Source organism: Delphinus delphis, chromosome 1 (genome assembly GCF_949987515.2).
Source record: "Delphinus delphis chromosome 1, mDelDel1.2, whole genome shotgun sequence".
Classification (NCBI taxonomy): domain Eukaryota; kingdom Metazoa; phylum Chordata; class Mammalia; order Artiodactyla; family Delphinidae; genus Delphinus; species Delphinus delphis.
In genome coordinates this window covers 171,680,517-171,686,283 of record NC_082683.1, presented here as the reverse complement: position 1 = coordinate 171,686,283, position 5,767 = coordinate 171,680,517, and the positions used below count along the sequence as shown (strand labels likewise).

At 38.7% G+C, this 5,767-nt stretch overlaps 1 pseudogene; it reads right to left on the bottom strand.

Moving 5' to 3' along the window:
* Positions 1-421: 421 nt before the first annotated feature.
* On the bottom strand, positions 422-1,362 carry LOC132432313 (small ribosomal subunit protein uS2 pseudogene; annotated as a pseudogene).
* Positions 1,363-5,767: the final 4,405 nt, after the last annotated feature.

Sequence of the window (5,767 nt, the reverse complement as noted above, 5' to 3'; positions counted from 1 at the left end):
TCTTTTGCTACTATTTCCATATGAAATACTGTGGAAAGAAACCAAAAAATAGAAAACTTTTACAATTTACATATTAATAAGAGATATACCTCTAGCTACTTAGGTCTTTATATTTTATAAAGAGTTCATTTTTTTTTTAAATAGAGCAGCAAGATATCACGTGTGAAATACGAGTAAGATATATCGCTTTCTTTAAACGTTTCTTTAAACGTGGAAAAAACAAACTAAAACGTAGCTAAGATCATAAGAATTAGCAAATTATTTGTATAAATGTTGAATTTCTTTTATGAAATGGACATTATCATGAATACCTTTATGTATTACCTGCAAATGAAAAGTGGAAGCTTACTGCCAACTGGTGACCCAAGCTGGTTTCTAACGTAGTTGAATTCACAGCATAATTTAGAAATTGTTTTAGAGACTATTTATTTTCCATCCCTTTAATTTCCATTTTCTGGGTTAGAGTCTGCAGAACAGCTGCGGACCACTCAGCAGTTGCTCCTCCCATTCCGTGGCCTGAGCAGTGGCAGCTGCAGCCCATCTTCAGTGGCATCTTCACTGACCGCTTTGCACTGTGGTTCTCAGTGGGGAACTGCTGGGCAGCCACAGAGGGCGCCTACCGCCTTCAGACCAGGCTGCCACCTCGGGTTGAGCAGCAGTAAATTCAGGAGCTGGAGCAGTCCGTTCACTCTGAATTCCTCCTTGGTCACAGCCTTCTCAGCTGAGGCCTGCCCTTCCTTTACCACCTGTTGAGGATCTTCACACAAGTGGAGAGTAGGCGGGACTCCCGCAGGTGCTCACGGGAGAGGGAACCGCGCACGCGCAGAACTTCCCGGGTCAGCGTCCGTCAATCACGTCAGACCCGCAGAGTGAGCTCCCGGTTGTTGCAGAGATGGCGGTGTACACACAGCAAAGAGACTGGTTTGTGTTACACGGAGCAGTGGTAGGCAGGTTCACAGAAGATGCCTCTCATGCCGGTGGTCAGGCCTGGTGTCGGGAACCACCACGAGTCTCGGCTCCCGGAAGCCTGCCGGGCTCCGGTGAGTGAGGCTCCAGGAACGAGGTGACCAGCAGTAGGAGTGGCGCCCATGGCAGCAGCAAACCTCGGCACAGCTCTCTGGCTGGTCTTCCTGGAGGTTATGATACTGACATCAGCCAGGTTTTCAACGGCAGTGATGGCAGGAGCGGACAGCAGAAGCTTCTCCCAGGTTCTCCTCAGATTTAGAGGTAATGCCATCACTTTTCCTTCTTAGATAATTGTCCGATTTGGAAGTCAAGGTTGGTGCCACCTAAGTGGGTTCCTGCTGCAAGGAATTTGAGGACATCCTCCTTAATTGGTAGGACATCAAAAGCTCTGGACATTGTGAAAGTTTCCCTTTAAGTTATGCTGGGAACCCAGAAAAATGCTGTATGGATCTCTCTCTGGGTAGCATGGAAAAGCTTAGAAATCTAATTTTGGAAGCCCCCATATACAAAGCTAAAGGGCAAACCACAGACTGGGAAAATACACCTGCAATACATATAACAACAACAAAAAAGTATTCATATCAAGAACATAAATAGAACTACTACAGGAGAGAAAAAAAACACGATTATAAAAATGGTATATGGGGTGCTTGTGTGCTGTGTGTAACTCTTAGAAGAAAGAAATGGGTGGATCTCAGGGCTAAGGGTGTTTTGTTAGGTGCTAAACAAAGTTCCAAGTTCCAACACACTTCCTATTTTTCCTACAGCATTTCTAGGATTAGGGGAAGGGACATTTATAGATATATTTGAAAAATATGAATAATCTAATAAGCATAGAAATGAATAAGCAGTTTACACACAAATTACCATAATGATGCATAAATTCATATGTAATTAAGTGAATGCAAGTCAAAATAGCATTATACAATTTTGCAAACATTTAAAAATATTAATGTGTAGTTCAACCTTTGTAAAAAATTATCAGAATAATTAAAATGTGTGAAAGATAAATTTTCATATATTTCCTGCCCTATCAGTTCCATAGCTGGGAATGTCCTATTTTCATATGTGCAAAGAAATATATAAAACAAGTTTATTTCAGCAGAGTTGTTATTAGCCAAAAAAGAAACAACTTAATTTATTCTATAAAATTCTATGCAGATATTCTATACAACTGTTGCAAGTAATTTAAAAATCATAAAAACAACAAAATAAAGTATTTCAATGAAATGAGGAGTATATTATTATAGTCCTGTTAGAAATCATTTTGCCAAAGATGTTCAGAGCTAGGTTAAGAAACCTGGTTTGGAGGGTAATGTTTTTATTCAATATGCCTTCATTCATTTACTCTTATGAGATTAAAAGTAATACATTTGACCCTTGAACAACACGAGCTTGAACTGCTAAGGTACACTTATATGCAGATTTATTTCAATAAGTATCGTACTTGTATTTTCATTTTACAGATCTTTAAATTAAGAAAAATTTGTGTTGGATTAGAAATCACAGTGTGTGGAATCAAAAGAACTAGAGTTTGAGTCCTGAGTCTATGCGAGCTGTGTCAGCTTCCTGCCCTTTGATGAATCATTTATCAATTCCTTTGTTTTTTGAGTCAGAGATGGCAGTAGGAAAACTTTCAAATGGGGGAGGGGGTCAGCACCCCCAACCCCTCATTGTTTAAAGGTCAACTGCATTTCATTCATTAATGAATTCATGTCATCTGTTTACTCTTTTAACAGATATGTAAATACTGCTCATAAAAGAGAAATTCACTCTTTTTTTCTGGTCTATTTTGCAGTGTCTCTTAGAGCACAGTTGGTACTGACATACAAATTAAAGAACGAAAATTAACCTTCCTTTGAAGAATTGCAAACAACACCCCTTTTGGGTATATCAAGGAGAAAAAAAAGCAAGGTGTTTTCCCTCTGGGCAGAGATAACCATATCACACAGAACACACGTTTGGCCAGAAAGGCAACAGCTACATTATAGTTCTTGCTCTTGGCCCCGTGGGCCAGGTACCATTAGGTAGAGTATACCCTGACAATCTTACTCAGAGATGTTAGAAATTGGAAAAGATATTGATGAAAATACAGTCATATGATTGAATCAATATACTTTTCTGTTTTCTCTATAACCTTATTTATATATGTTGAAATAAACAAATGCATTGGAATGGCAATTGTAAACTCATTATGAAGTATTCTGGATAATTTAGAGTCTTAAAATCTTTTCACTTTTGTTTGTAGATTCTGTGGAAGAAAGAATCTCCATCATTGCTCGGCAGATAACTTTCTGATGTTTAACAAAAGGTAAGAAATATGTTCTACGTTGAGACCAGAATAATGTATGCTGATGGTAGTCTGTTAAGGGTTCAAAAGCAGGGTGAGGGCAGTAGAATATGCATTCTAATGACTTTGGGATAGTTGTAATATTAGGAAAATCAGTAGGGGAATTTCCACTGTCTGTTTGAAGTATTTAATACCAGTTGCTGGGGAAGCATATTTTCACAAAACTGAATTTAAGCCCTGTAAAAAATTAATAACAGAAACCTTAATTAAATAGAGTCTGGAGATCAGAAGAGGGGAGCTGTCAGGTCCTGCAACATAGCAGAGCCCAACAGAAAGAAGAAAGATGCCTCTTCTTTCCTGACAGGGACTCAGCCAATGAAAAGCCATAGACTCTGTTTACCACAGCTCTCCCATCTTCCTTTTCCCCTCTATAAAAGCGTTCTCCTTCCCATGCCTTGGGGGGACTTGCATGTGGCTTGCCAATGTGGCAGACCTCTAATTGCAATTCTCTGCTGATTTGAAATTTTCATCTATCTTTGCTGGAGAAATATCTGGCAGTCTATTTACTTCAGGTCAACAGCCCTGTATCCTTTCCTTATGCTCTGTATTCCATGGGATCTGAATTTGACATTTGTACGAATTTAGTTGGGTGCTGAGGAAGTGAGAAAGGGTGAAAAAGAAAATCACCTTTAAATAACGTTTAGTTTGCTTGGCTTCTCTTCCACATTATTCAGATATGTTTCCTAAAGGCTTTATTTGAAAAGTACTTTTATTTAGTTTTATTTTGATTAAAGGTTAGTAGTATTATAGAATAATTGAAAAGTCAGTAGCAGCTGCAGGAGAGCAGAATACGTCATCCCAAAATATGCCTCTTGGCCATGAGGATTATTTTGAATTGATTATTTTTTAAGAAACAGCAGACATAGGAGACGCTCTAAAAATGAGTAGTAGAAGTTACCCTTTTGTAAGAGAGATTTACATTTATAAGGGAAACCTCTGTTTGTAAGAGTATCTCTGCACCAGGAAAAGAGGATGATTCCAAATCTAGAAACTCTTTATCAATGAAGAAGACTTAAGTCTGCATAACAACCTTAGCTTCATTTACTGTGCTTTTCTTAATAACCCTCCATAACGGCACCCTCCACCCCCAACATCTTCTGTTGTTTTTAGCTGGAGATAGTGTAAGGTCGCATCTTAACAAACGGCACCTGCGAAACAGAGGAAAGCTTCAAGTGAGCTTTATTAGGAAGCGCTCCCGGGCGAGGTTCACTGGTCCGAGAGAAAGGGGCCAGAGAAGTCACGCCCGGGTGAGGGTTTGGGCAGAATTTATAGGGAAAGAAGGGGAAGGGGTGTGGTGAATCCGGGAGGGCGCAGGGTATTCCTTATTTGGTGGTCTTTTCGGGTATCGTGGCAATATCTGGTGCCGGTTGCATCAGTCTTGGGACCGTTAGTCCCGCCCCTCGAAAGGCGGGAAGGCTGGGCCGGGTGGAAAGTCTCCAGGTGAGTTCCTGGAACTGGGTGGTCCGGAAAGTTTTCGTCTGATGCAACCTGTGAGTCTGATTGCGTTCCCCTGCCTCGGGCCAGTTGGCCTTACAGATAGTATTTAAGGTGATGGCTTGGGCCATTTTGGAGAGTTACTCAGTTTTTCTGGGAATCTTCCATGTATACAGTAGGTATACATGTTATTAAACTTGTCTTTCTCCTGTCGATTGGTCTTTATTACAGGGAGTGTCTCAGCCAAAAATCTAGAAGGGTAGAGGGAAATTTATTTTTCTTCCTGTACATAGCACAAGATCAAAACAAATGATTAAAAAGAGAAGGAAATCAGCAGCTTTTGTTTCATCAGTAAAGAGATCTCATTTCAGAAATTAATTATGTTTTGCATATATATCTGTAATCAGCGTTTCTTTAACCTGTAATCCTTAACGAACCTGTAAGAATATTGGTACCTCGTGATTTAATCGTTGGGAAGATGTACACGGTAAACAACGATTTTACCTGCTTTGCCTGCTTGTGTCTTTGAGACCTTATTAAGAGAAAGTTTTGCATTTTGCGTTTGTTTCAAATTTATTTTTTCAGCTATTTTGAATTTTTGTACTGTTGAGTATTTTAAAGTAGTCTATAAAAGGATTTATCCTGAGCACTTACATTACATTTTTCTCATTAATTTAGCTATTAGTATACCCAAAATAGTATGGAAAGATACTCTTTAAGGGTATCTTTTTATAAAATTGCAATATTTATATATTAAAATTCTTGTAAAGTAACATCTGATGAGATGCCAAAGACTTTGATATGCTAATCAGAACTGAAAATTTTAAAAGAAAATTGGGTAATTACACTTCAACACAAAATGAGAAGTAAATTAGTCAAGGAATTTGATAGTTCTATGTACTAATTCAAGTTACTTGATGAGGAAGAAGCTGCAAACATGCAGCTGATAAAGACAGCTTAAAAAACTTGCCTAATCTTTAAATGCACATGAATAAAAATATTAATAAAGATACAAAG